Raw genomic sequence first — 13,647 nt, 5'->3', positions numbered from 1 at the left:
GTTTCGCAAGCAGGCATCTAGGGGTACTCTTAAGGCCTGATCTTGAAACTATAGCCTAAGGTCAGAAACAAGAGGTAGAAAAGCCACTCAGGTCACCATGACACTAAGACGGGGTGCTTGAGGCTAAAGAACACGGTCCATGCCCACCCCCACCCCCACCCCCACCCAACACACACACCTCCAGACTCTTTTTGACTCATGAATTCCCTTTCTTTGTTCCAATCATCCTGGCTTTCCCTTCTTGAGTTGCAGTAAGCACCTTCTCTCTCCAGGCACCTGCCTAGAGGAATCCTCCTCGTCCTCCTCAGCAGCCTCCTCTCGCCCTTTGATTTCAACTTAAATGTCCTGTCCTTTGAGAGGCCTGTCAGAACCTCCAGCAGGAGTTCACTGCCCCCTTCCCACCAGGGTGTCGCATGGCGTTGACATCTGTGTCTGCCTCTTCGCTGTTCACTCTCTTTCCCCCACAGCTCCACTCTGGTCCGGACCCCAACTAGACAGTGAGTCACACAGGGGCAGTCTATCCGTTTTGTTTACGATGTTGAGCACCCAGTGTGTCCCAACCAGGTGTGTCTGGTTCACAGAAGGCACCCAGTTCTTACAGTGTCATGGAAGCTACCTCTGCACTGACCTTCTCAGGGAGAATAGAATTCACCCTTGGGTCAAAGCTGGTAAGAAAAAAAATATCGTAGAATCTCAAGATAAGGTCCACAGAACCACAGCACCCAGTTGGCTATGGTGGCTTGTGCCAGTAATCCCAATACCAGAAAAAGAAATGAAGATAATAGGATCAGGAGTTCAGGGCCAGCCTTGGCTACATAATGTATTCAAGGACAGCCTGGGCTACATGAGAAACTGTCTAAAAAACAAAGCAAAGTGAAACAACAGCAGCATCCTTGTCACCCAGGAACTTATTAGAAATACCCAGCCCCAGGCCCTGCCACAGCCTGGGTTCACGAGGCTTTCCTAAGACGGGGCTGAGCAACCTGGATTTGACTCCCTTTAGATAATTCCCATTCAGGCAAAAGTCTGAACACCACTAGCCTAAGGCAGACGTCAGCTGTCTTTTTTTCCCTAAAGATTTATTACCATTGTTTTTTTTTTTTTAAGAATGTGTGTGCATGTCTGTTCATTTATGGGTATGTGCCCATGGGAACACAAGTACTGCAGAGTCCAGAAGAGGATGTAAGATTCCCTGGAGTTGGAATTCCAGGCCTTTGTGAGCCACTGGATGTGCATTAGGAAGAAGGCCTGGTCCCCTGCAAGAGTAGAAAGCGCTCTTAACTACTGAGCCATCTCTCCAGTCCCCCCCCCCCCCGTCTTTATTTCCATAAAGGATAAGATAGTAAATATGTCATGATCTGCAGCCTTGTTCTGCTGCAATCTCTCTCAGCACTGCTCCAGATATGGGGAGGGGGCGGAACACCTACAAATAATACATGCATATGCAAATGTTGGCCATGGCCATGATCCAACACAAACATTGCTAACTGGAGCAGGCAGGCTAGGAATGCAGACTCTCCGTGCTGGCCCTGGCCCAGTCGAAAGGTTCCCGTGTCCCAGTGTTCAGTTTTTCAAGCTTACAAGTCCCAGGTAGAGCTAAGGGAAGTAAAATTTCAAGGCTATGTATAAATTTCCTTTTTTCATAAAAATTTCATCTATTCAAATGAGTAAATACCTTATCTGCACCAGGCACTCAGTACGCAGAAATGATATCGTACTCACAACCTTCCAAAAGTGGAAGTCAGTCAGCTGAGCCTCCTGGCAGGAGCCGGCTCCTGCACATGAGTCTTTCGTCTTATTCCTCGAAGCAATCTGATGTCACGGATACACAGTGGACACCTCCGGAGGGCTGCTAGATCCTATCCTGGAACAGAGAATTGGACAGAGACTCAGAAGTGTGGATAGAAACAAACAAAGCAAGGGAATCTATTAAAATATTTCCAGGGGAGGCAGTGAACTGGAGCGGAACACAGGCTTAGTTGGAATGGCCACATAGTACAAAGGAGCAGGGGTTCTGTTACACGGCAAAGGTTTGTTTAGGTTATGGGTTTGCAGTGGGGATGTTAGGGGGAAGGTCGGGGGGCTTGGTTGTTGTTATCACTTTTTATAGATAAAGTTTGTTTTGTAGATGAGAAAAGTAAGGCTCAGAGAGGAATGCAAACTCATATAAGATGGTTATAGCCTGCTCAACATGTGACATGGCTCAGCATGGACAAGAAGGGGTGCATAGCAATCCCAGATTGGATAGTGTGTTCCACTTCACCCCCTCCCACCACAGAGACCCCCGTAGCAGAAAGCAGATGTCAGCCATATTCTAGCTACCTCCTTATTAGCCACACGTGTCAGTGAATCTAGTCATATGAAGTTTCAGAAACCAGCCCCCTACTGACCGTCAGGCTACTAGACAGGATTCTGACAGCATCCATGGAGACTGCAAGGGGGTACCGAGTGTGTTTTGAGGAGATACAGCCCATCGTGGTGGTAAAGCAGGGCAGCAGGCAGGAGTTTACAGCAGCACACATCCCTGTGGGTCAGGAAGCAAAAAGAGGAGGGGGGATGCTCGTGGTCCTGCTAGGGCTTTGGAGCGCATTTGCATAGTGTGAGCCTAGTGCAGGCTTCCCTGCATGCTTTGCTCCGTGTAGCACGAGACACAGCTCTGCACATGACCTGCACGTCTCCTTAGCATCTCTAGTCCCCGCTCCAAGGTTAAGTGTCTCAGCACAAGGTGTTCTGTGACTTCTCCACACTACTCTGCCTTGGCTCACCTCACCAGGTCGCTGTTCTTCTCCCCATTGGACAATACAGAAAACCGAGGCTCAGGAGGCAAAGTGACCCCATGTCAGCCACCATAGCCAGACATCAGCAGTGCCAATGCTCAGACCCAGCCCTGACAGATTCCAAGGCTAGAGCTGTGTCTTCCCAAAGGAAGATCCCGCAGGCGCTCTAGAGCGATGGGACTTGTTTCCATAAAGTATCGATTAAGGAAGTGAACTACACTATCAGATCTGACCAGCGTTTCCCCCAGCTGCCTCCTGGACCTTCTCCTTCTGCCACCTGCAAAGTCAAGTGTCACTTGTCCTTCCGCTAACTGGGCTGCAAAGCTGATCTGAAAGAAACTGACAAGATAAATCACAGTTTTGTGATGTGTTGTATGCCTCTTCTCAGAGCGCACCCCGGGGTTCCCAGTGAGATGGGGAGTGTTGCTATTATTTAATAACATGCAAAGTGCTTCTGAGGAAGAACATCCTCTCCCCACACGCACCCCTACATGTACTTCTTTCTTGGATGAACAGTGATTGAAGCCCATCGTCCTGACTGGAGAGTTAAGCCAAGCCATTCAGACAGGTGATTGAAAGGACAGCAGAGCAGTCAATTTGATTTCCGCACAGACCCGGAGCTGGTGAAATGCGACTGAGGTGCTTCCTGCTATCTCAAGAAACATCAAATTAAGAACAGCTGGGCCTGACATTGGGCCTGACAGGGAGTGGAGAGGCTGTCTCAGCCCCAGGCTCTCTGAAGCTGCTTCAGAAAAGCCTGGTTCTTCTGGAACGGGGAGCAGAGGCTCCGCCTCTTCCATCATAAACTCTGTCCATGGTGCTAAAATGATGTCTTTCACTGCAGGCCAAGGACCATGGCTTTGAGGACAATCTAGAGATCTGTGTAAACAGAGAAGTCCAGACCCAGGAAGGACATTGGAAACCATGACAGTGTCCTTAGCCACACCTAAGCTGCAAAGCAGACATTTCTATGCGTGGAGCCTACCCCTGGTCTTCTCTTGGACCCTTCAAGACTGGTTTCCTTGGGAAGGTTCTAGTGTCCCCAAAATTCCAGGAGTGAAGGACTTTGCAAAATGCTGGGGACATTCTGATGTATCCTTCAGTAGCAGTGGGTTTCTGGGAACAGCCAGCAACAAACACATTTCTCTCTCTCTCTCTCTCTCTCTCTCTCTCTCTCTCTCTCTCTCACACACACACACACACACACACACACACAAGTTGTTGCCTGGCCCCTCCCCCTGGAACCACTTCTTTCTCTTTCCTAAAGACAAAGTCAAAACACTTTAGAGATTAAATGGATACAGTTTGCAGGAGTGTAAATCAGCTTAGCTCAGCTGGAAACCTTCCACCCTCTTCCTGCCCCTCCACCAAAGACATGTCCTCGTTTGAAACCACTGAGGACAACACAGCAAAGCTCCAGCCAGTGTGGAGGGTCCTTCCAGGACAGACGGTGTGCACACTTAAAAGGCAACCTGCCTGGTCCAGGTTGACTCCTAGCAACGAGCTTCTCATGTCGGATGCCTCACCTTGACTGAGATGTGGCCTGGGTCATGGGCCAGAGCAGCTTGCCTTGCTTCGCCTCAAAACTGCCAAAGCCAAAGGATCTGGTGATGGAGAGAAGGCTACAACAAGGTTGAGCAAACACATCTGCCCAGAGTTGTGTGGAGCCTCCTTGGTCTTTAAACCGATGTGACTACCTTTGTGCCTAGCTCTACACAGATTGGGGTGGGGGAGGACGAGGGATATGAACAGGAGGAAGAGGCAGGGGAACTTTCTGAAAAACACCTCAGGTCAGACTAGAAACTGAATTAGTGGTACCCAAAATCCTTGTTTGATTCCTGTTGCAGTAAATTTTTAACCCGACTTACCCAATCAATGAATTCACAACTCAGTTAATTGGTATTCAAGCTACTTGCCTAGACTGGGCAGATCTACCACTACACTACTCTATTCCAATCAATTTCTCCAAGTCACATGCTTCAGCCCCATCATCCTTCCACCTTGTCCTCCTCCATCGTCCTCTTCTCCCCCTCCCCCCTCCTCTCTCCCTTCCTCCCCCAAACTTTTCAGCTCCACCTTCCCTCCTGCTGCCCAATCATCTTAGCCTTTATTTGAAAAGTTAAAGTAGGGAGAAGGTTTACAAGGCACCTGTGAACCTTCACTCCTCCTCTGCAGTTCTTTCCAGGAGAGGAGAATTAGCATCAGAATACAAGACCAGGGCTATCCACAACAGATTCCCAGCACTACCATGACCCAAATCAAGAGAAAAAAAATGTAATCATGGGATGGTGATAATTCTTCAGCGCATGACAAAGCAACTCTCAAGCTGGCCAGGGCTCAGGGGACAAGCTGACAGCCCAGCAGACTGAGAGGAGCAAGATGCTGACTGGCCAGCCAGAGAGAGCAAGAACTGAAGCTGAAGCTAGACCCAGAAGGGAAGCATGTATGTCTGAGCCTTCGGTATCTCATCATAAACCATCAAAAAAGATGACCACACAGGTCATCATAACCTCATAACCTAGGTCTCAAAGAATCATCTCCAGGATGTCCTGCTATGGTCTGAATCTGAAATGTCCACCACGTTAAAGGCTTGCATATTGATGGTACTGTCCCCAGTGCAGCAGTGTTTAGAAGTAAGTGGGGAACTGGCAGGACCCCAAGGACTCTGACATCATCAATAGATTGGTCCACTGGCAGCTTCATAATATGGTTAGTCTGCTGAGAAGTGACAGAACTGAAGGAGTTGAAAGGAGATGTCCTTGAGGGTGTGGCCTGAAAAGCATAATTTTGGGTCTGGAGAGATGGCTCAGTGGTTAAGAGCACTGACTACTATTCCAGAAGTCCTGAGTTCAGTTCCCAGCAACCATATGGTGGCTCCCAAACATCTGCAATGGGATCTGATGCCCTCTTCTGGTGTGTCTGAAAACAGCTACAGTGTACCCATATACATAAAATAAGTAAATAAATCTTTTTAAAAAAAGAATAAAATTTGTCCTCATATTCTGCATGACTCTGTTTCTCTACCCATCTACTCATCTCTCCTTTGGCCACCACAAAGCAAGCACCCTCCTCAATCAGCTGCAACGATGACCTGCCTCACCTCAGGCCTAAGCCATGAGGGCAGCCAGCTGAGTTCTCTAAACCCATAAGCCCAAATTCCTCCTCAAATTGTGTCTCCTGGTCCTCTGTCCCAGTAACAGAAAGCTGACAGGCACATACCTTGAGACATGCACTCTGCATCAGTCTCACCTGTAGGTAGATGTTGCTTTAACCAAACTGGCCAATGTCCACCTTGGGCTCACGTGTTTCAATACTTGGCCTCCCCTACTTGGGGAGCCAAGCACTTTTAGGAGGGAGCCAATCAGTGGGGCAGGACCTTGAGATTTTATAACCCTGTCACAAGTGTTTGCTTTGTCTGCTCTAGGACTTTAGATACAATGTGACCAGACAATGCACAGTTCTGCTGAGCCTTCCTAGCCATGAGGAATCCCTTCCTTTTTTAAAATTGTTTTCATTACATTTTAGTCTGTGTGTGTGTGTGTGTGTGACTTCTCTCCTTCTACCATCTAGAGCCCAGGCATCAAGCTCAGATCCTCAAGCTGGGCAGAGGCACCTTCACCCACAGACGGCCCTTAAGTTGTGTCCTGTCGGACATTTTGTTTCACCAATGAGACAGTAACTAGTGATGACTTAGGAAGCCCCCAGAGGAATGTCAATGTGAAAGCGGAGCCAACAGCACTCAGAACAGCCGTGATTGGGAGTGGGGGTGGTGCAGAAGCAACCATTCCAGCCCCATCCTCCACTCTGAACACTAAGTCTGAAACCAGCCCTCCTGGAGAAGTCTCCCTCTTGCATCCTGTTCTCCCTCGATGCCTTCACCCTGTCTTACTTGTATTTATTTCCATAGCAAATGCTTATTACCAAGCCTTTATATAAGCCTGGCACTGTCACACATGCCTTTTGAATATTCATTCATCCACGTAAAGCTTCGTGCCAGTGACAAGGGCTCTTGTCAATCCCATTTTACAGATGAGAGAAGGAAGATGTAGAGTCTGCTACAGCTAGTGCTTGGAGTGAGGATTCGAACCTGCATGCTTCCTGAGAATGTGGCTTAGAACTTTCATTCTGTCTAGAAGAAGAGTACACAATAAATGTGTTGAATGTACAAAGAGAGAAGGCTGGGCTTCAACTGCCACCAAAGAGACCCCAGGTACCCACAGGTGACTGGAAACACTCAATGACAATGTAGTTTGCTTTAGGCACAGCCATCCGGCACTAGGGAGGCTCTGGCTTTCCATGAGATCTCAAAGGACTCAGGCAGCAGGCCTGAGCCTTCCTGAGGTGTATGGGAGCAGGAGACTGCCTTCTTGTGACTTCCCCTGCCCTCCTCCCTTCTGTGGTTGGAGACTCCAATTAATTATGCTGTGTAATTAGATAAAGAATATTCATTTTTCATTAATGACGTTAAACTCCTGCTCTGTGGCTGAGCTCCTTACGTTTTAATTAAGCGGGACTCCTGAAAGCCAGGCGCCTGCTCCGAGAGGGCTCCCTCTCACAGTGAACAGTCACTTAGAATTTTAAGAAGTGAAGGATTCCTTCCCCAAGTTAATTACCTCAAAATTAGCTTAATCACAGCTCATTTAAACTTATCTAAACAACAGCGCAATGGGTTCCAGGAAACTGAGGTTTGGGCTCCGCCTGTTTAAAGTTTAAGATTTATTATGAAGTAATAATTTTTAAGGTCTGCTCTAATGGATAGTGGTGACCTGGTGGCCTATGGGCTTAAAGCTTGTTTGGGGCTGGAACGTGGACATGGACGGAAGTGCTTGCTTATTCCCAACCCAGTGACCTAGGGTCTAAGGTGCTAAACCTCTCCTTATTTGGCTACTCCCAAAAAAACAAAGTTCTAGCCCTGAGGTCCCCACCATTCACTCCTTACCAAATATCAACTTCCCCATTTGTTCTTAAAGAAGATCCTGCCTTGGGGGATGGGACGTAACCTCTCTGTACTGTGTATTCTCAAAGTAGAACATCTAGACAGAGGAACAGACAAGGGTCTGAACAAGCCAGGCTCAAGGGGCCAAGAACTTCCTCTGCAGGCATGGCTGTGCCTCATGTAACAACTGGCATGCTGCAGGCACTGGGTACACATACAGTGAAGAAAGCTCAAGCGGGCGGCCCCAAGAGGCCAGGTTGGGATCCTGAGAGAAGCTGCCCAATTCCAGCTCTCTGCAAGCAATGGCCGGTCTTTGCAGAGGATTCACGGGGACTGATGTCAAGGAGAACTTACTTACCTTTGACGGACACCAGGGCTCCAGCACTCCTAAAGCTGAGGCAGGTGGATCACCAGTCGGCATCCCTCCCAGGCCGCACAGAGAGAACCCTCTTCAAAAGGGAAGAAAAAAGTGTGCGGTGTCCTTTGTAATTCTCAGAGCAGTCTGTTTACACTAGGACAATTGGGATCCTCTCGCTCCAGGTGGGAAAACCAAACTGAGGGACAAAGAAGTCAGCTCCAAGTTCGAACTGACACTAAATGGCAGGATTTTATCCCAGACAGCTTGGGAGAAGAGGGTGGGGAGCATGCAAGGAGAGGCTGAGAGAAGCCCTGAGTCAGAAGCAAACAGGCAGGGGAAACTGAGTCACCAGTCATTCTATTATAGACTAGAAAGGACTGGAGTAACAATTCTGTCTGCCTGGCCAACTCTTTGCAGTGTTGTGTGGACCAGAAACTGGCACTTTAGATAAAGCTGCAGCCTGGCTAGCCAGGGGCAGGGTCAGGACAGACCAGCAGGAAGCTGAGGCTGCCCCTCCTGCTGATGAGCCAGGGCCCCTGAGCCGGGAGGCTGAGAAATGATTTATCTGCCTCCTCTTTCCACACAATTGGCTTTCCTTTGCCAGCTCCCTGTTGGGGTGAGAATGCTGGAAAAGCCTGGAAGGGGCGGTGAGCATCATAAAAGACTTCTAAAACTCAGAGGCTGCCTCTCTGGAATAGCTGTGGTAACCTAGCGCTCCCCTGTCCCTTCTGCTCAATCCTAGGTCACCCTGGCTCACCAAAGGGCCCTGCGTTCCTGGCAAGGGTCCAGGGCTCCTCAGCCATTACCTGTTCTTGCTCTGTCTCCCCCTCCCAGCCAAAAGAGGTGGCACCATAGAGGAGACAACTGGGTAATTCTAGCTGTCACTGCCCTAATTACACCCCACAGTCCTCCCGCCAGCACCACCCCGTGCCGCCTGCATAATGGGCCTTAAAAAAAAGACACTCTCTCCTTTCACAGCTGCCTTTTGAAGGGGAACAATCTCACACAATGTCTCTTAATGATGGCACTGCCTGACTCTCCAGCAATTCCCCAACACCCCTCCAGTCCGCAGCCCCTTCCCCTCTTCTCTCTCTCTCTCTCTCTCTCTCTCTCTCTCTCTCTCTCTCTCTCTCTCTCTCTTTCTCTCTCTCTCTCATAATCATCATAATTGTCATAATCACCCTGGAGTTAAGAGAAGGTACCTGGGATATTTCCATCAATTATGAAGTGACCTAATGAAAGGTCAAGTTGATCTGTGTGAACAGGAGGCTGAGGGAAGAGAAAGAAGCAGACACACCATCACACATGAATGAGCAAGGGAATGAGCATGCGCACACCACATGCACAAGTACACACACACGGGCACACATGCTACACCTGTGCACACACCAGACTCTGAAGGCTGGCAAGAAGAGAGGCAGAGACAAAGGCAGTCTCATCCCAATGCTTCAGCACAAAGAGCCAGGTCGGGTCCACGAAGAGCTTCACCACACACACTCTAAGCCCTGTGAGAGACAGGAAGACTATTTCCTGAACAAAATCAGCACAGTGAGGCTCAGAGCAGGGGTCAAGGTTACAGCTAACAGATGTCAGTTCCCTTTGACCTCTCAAAGCTTCACTACATTCACCTGGAAAATGGGCTACCCCATAAGAACTGACTACTATAACCCTGTGGTCTGAGTGTTCTCTCTTCTCGTTAATCTCTGCTCCAGGTTATTTGTGTATAACTGAGGCAGCCCTTACAGCAAACTAAAATACATTATATACATGTACATATGCAGGGAGATATATATTCACAAGCAGTCCGTGTGTGTGTGTGTGTGTGTGTGTGTGTGTGTGTGTGTGTGTGTGTAATTATATTGGTTTTGGTTTTGGTTTTTGAGACAAGGGCTCTCTCCCAGGCTGGTCTTGAACTCCTGACCCAATCTCACTTCTACCTCCCAAGTGCTGGAATTATAGACATTCACCACATCCAGTCTGCTCCATGCTGAAGATGTAACCTAGGGCTTTGTGCATGCTAGGCAGGCACTCTGCAAGTTGAGCTACCTCCCCTGCCCTGTAATTGATACACAGTCTCCCTCCATGTGGATAGTAAGGCTCTTAGGTCAGGTTGAATCGCATGTGCAATGTAAGAGGTTTAAGAACGTAAACTCCAGAGGTCCACTTCGCCCAGTCCAGAAGCACATGTCCACCAACTGTGTGACCTTGTGTTGTGCAAATTACTCAATTGCTTTGTGTCTCACTTTTTTGACACCTAAAAAGTAGAAAGTCGACTAGGACCCACCTTAAAACTTGTTGTTAGAATTAATTCTTCAGGGACTGGAGAGATGGCTCAGTGGTTAAGAGAGTGTGCTACTCTGGCAGAGGACCCAGGTTCAGTACCCAGCACCCATGTCAGGTAGTTCACAGCTACCTGTAACTCCAGTTCCAGGGGATCCATTGCTTCTGGCCTCTATAGGTAAACACACACACACACTAAAAGTAAATCTTTAAATAACTTCTAGTTGATGCTGTTGTGGGTTCTGGTGGTGGTGGTTGGTTTGGGGGGTTTTTGTTGGAGGTGATGGCGGTGGTGGTACTGGTTTGGTTTTTGATTTTTTGTTTTGTTTTGTTTTTTGAAACAGGGTCTCATGGCACCCTGGCTCGTCTTACACTTGCTGTGTCCAGGAGGCCAACCCCATGTTCCTGATCTTCCATCCTCGCCTACACAGACTATGTGCATCAGTGATTTATTCCAAATCAACAGTAATTCCTAGGTGTCCCATTTAAGGAGAGAAATAAAAGCAAGTCTAGGTTTGAATTCTCTGCCTCATAATCCTTGTGTCTTCTATCCTTTTGTCCTGTTCCCTGGGTCTGAACCTGTGCCTGCCTGGAGGTAGTTTTCTGAATCTTCTTGTCCCTGAGTTTGTGTGTGTCTATCTATTATAGGAGCTATGTCTGTGTACCGTGTGTGTGTGTGTGTGTGTGTGTGTGTGTGTGTGTGTGTGTGTGTGTTCTGTCTATTGTATAATCTATATTGTCTGTTCTGTCGGTTAGTGCTGTGCCTATCTGTATGAGTGGTGTTTGCCCATGTGTCTGTCTGTCTGTCTGTCTGTCTGTCTGGTATATGTCTGTGTGAATGTGAGTGTTATCTGCCTATCTCTGTGTGATTGTGTACGTGTGTTCTGTCTGTTGTGTGAGCTGAGCTGTGTGTGTCTGTCCAGCCTGTGAGTGGTATGTCTGTCCCTAACAAAGGATTTTGCTCAGTAGTATTTCTTCAAGTGCACAGAAAGCACACAGGGAAGGAATCAATACTTTACAGAAGTCTTTATCAGAGTTTTACATGGGATTAAGTCGCTAGCTCCAGCTAATCCCAACTGACCCAGAAAACAAACATCATTGTTTACCAACCAATATCTGCAATGGATGCTGTCAACTTTTATGGAAGATCGTAGGCAGTTGCTTTCAGCTTGTGTGTTTGCCGCTTTCAGCAAATAATACACGTGCATCTCTCTAAGTTAGAGACATGGAAGAGTATATCACTTTAAAATTGCAGCTATGCGTTGGCTTGGGTTATAAAAGTTGATTACATGTGAAATCCAAGGCACTCCAGCAAAAGCTCCAGTCTCTTAGAATGTAAGAGATATTTTCAGAGTACTGCATCCCCGCTCTCACCCTTCCAAGAGCTGAGATTACGGAATGTGCTGCCACACCAGATACCTCATGGAAGCGAAACAGCAGGAAAACCAAGCCATAAAAAGAGAGAACTACTGTATACAGAAAGTGCTTAGAAGAGCTGTTTGGCTTTACACAGCTTTGCTCAAACAGCACTAAACACTGTGTAGACACAATGGGTGTCTGTGAGTGGCTCACACGCCCTTAGCTCCTACCACTGGGCTGAATACTGGCAACCGTTCAGTAAGTCTTCACTTTTAGGCAAAATGGAGTCCAATTCTCGTTCTCCCACTTCCTCATTGTTCAGATGAGGTAGTGAGGCCAGAGATGGCTTGCCTCAGAAGTCCCCTTGAGTTGGGGCAGGCAGACTCAACCCTGACCCTGTTTTAGGCATCTGAGCTTCCCACTACAGGCCCTTCCTGGGCAACCAGTTGAGGGGTGTTTAATCAAATTGAGCCCCTCCCACCTACACCTGCCCCTCAGCCTCCGAAACCCAAAGTTAAATCTGCTTTTGATGCAGTAGCTAGTGCCTCCTCTGCAATTGAGAAGCGGAGCCATCTGCCACCAGCCCGGGGCTGTCAGGAGGGAGCCCAAGCCAGGCGAGGCAGTGTGAGATGGCTTTGTGATCCTCTTCTCCAGAAGCTGCTGCCTCTCCTGGCATGCAGGGGTGGGTGATCAAGCCGTGTCAGACCCCATCCACCGACCAGGAAGGCCCAGAAGGTCCTGACACCACGTGATTGAAGCTCAATCTGTCAGTACTAGCCAAGAACTCACGACAACGCTAGAAGCTGGAGGCCAGGCCCAGGCTGAACGGTGTAAGGCCCTGGCTGGGACCTTGAACCAGATCAAGAATATTCTAAGTGCATAGTGAAGAAAGCCAGAGGTAAAATCTTCAGGTCCTCACAAGGGGATCACACACCCTCTTCTGTACACATGTAGCATTTACACAGACAGGTACACATAGATAAATAAAAATGAGGAAAGAATGGCGAAGTTCAAGGTAGGATATTTAGATGCCCTCCCCCAAAACCCCTGAAGCATTTCGTGCTGTCCTTCCCCCCGTTATGATATCAAAATAACATTTGATTTTTTTTTTAATGACATGAAACTTTCAGGACTAAGAAAGGCCATGTACAGACGGTGGTTTCTAGAGCCAAGCTGTCTAGATTTAAATCTGGCTTTGGGCCGGGCAGTGGTGGCACACGTCTTTAATCTCAGCACTTGGGGGGCAGAGGCAGGCAGATTTCTGAGTTTGAGGTAGCATGGTCTACAGAGTGAGTTCCAAGACAGCCAGGACTACACAGAGAAACCCTATCTCAAAAAAAAAAAAAAAAGCTGGCTTTAGGCACATCACCTGTGTGCTGTGCCTCAGTTTTCTCATCTTCAAAATGAACATGAATATGCCAGAGTATGTCTTCACAAGGTGGCTAGGAACAGAGATAGAATGAATCAAATACTTAGAACAAAGTCTAGTGCAGAGCCAAGGCCCATTAAATGTCATTGTGGTTTTGTGTGTGTGTGTGTGTGTGTGTGTGTGTGTGTGTGTGTGTGTGTGAGCATGAGTGAGTGAGTGAAACAGGGTCTCACTGTGTAGCCCAGGCTAACCTCAAACTCAGTCCTCCAGCCTCAACCTGAGAGCTGGGACTGGAGTATACACCACCACACCCCAACCTATTATCCTGTTTTAAGACTTAAATATCTGCTTTCTGGATTTGGGGCTCAGAAACATCTGGAAGAGGCCTTTCATTGAAGGTAAAAGGTTTCACCCTTTCTAGAGTCCTAAGTCCATAGTTGGAACAACCCAGCCTCTGACTAGGGATGAGGAGAACCAAGGTCATTCCCTTGTCAGAAGCAATCCCTGTGTGCCTCCGTAATACCACAGCCATGAGCCCGAGGAGAGGAGGGGAGGGGAGAGGAGAGGA

At 48.2% G+C, this 13,647-nt stretch overlaps 1 long non-coding RNA gene across 1 annotated transcript; it reads right to left on the bottom strand.

Annotated features, from left to right (window-relative positions):
* Positions 1-1,787: 1,787 nt before the first annotated feature.
* Positions 1,788-8,397, bottom strand: LOC116095557. Its single transcript, XR_004120633.1, has 3 exons — positions 8,072-8,397; positions 2,391-2,524; positions 1,788-1,864 (listed from the first exon to the last, which is right to left on the bottom strand). It is a non-coding gene; the product is annotated as an uncharacterized LOC116095557 (long non-coding RNA).
* Positions 8,398-13,647: the final 5,250 nt, after the last annotated feature.

Source organism: Mastomys coucha, unplaced genomic scaffold (assembly GCF_008632895.1).
Source record: "Mastomys coucha isolate ucsf_1 unplaced genomic scaffold, UCSF_Mcou_1 pScaffold18, whole genome shotgun sequence".
Lineage (NCBI taxonomy): Eukaryota > Metazoa > Chordata > Mammalia > Rodentia > Muridae > Mastomys > Mastomys coucha.
The sequence above is the reverse complement of the archived record's forward strand: the minus strand, read 5'-3'. Positions and strand labels throughout refer to the sequence as shown.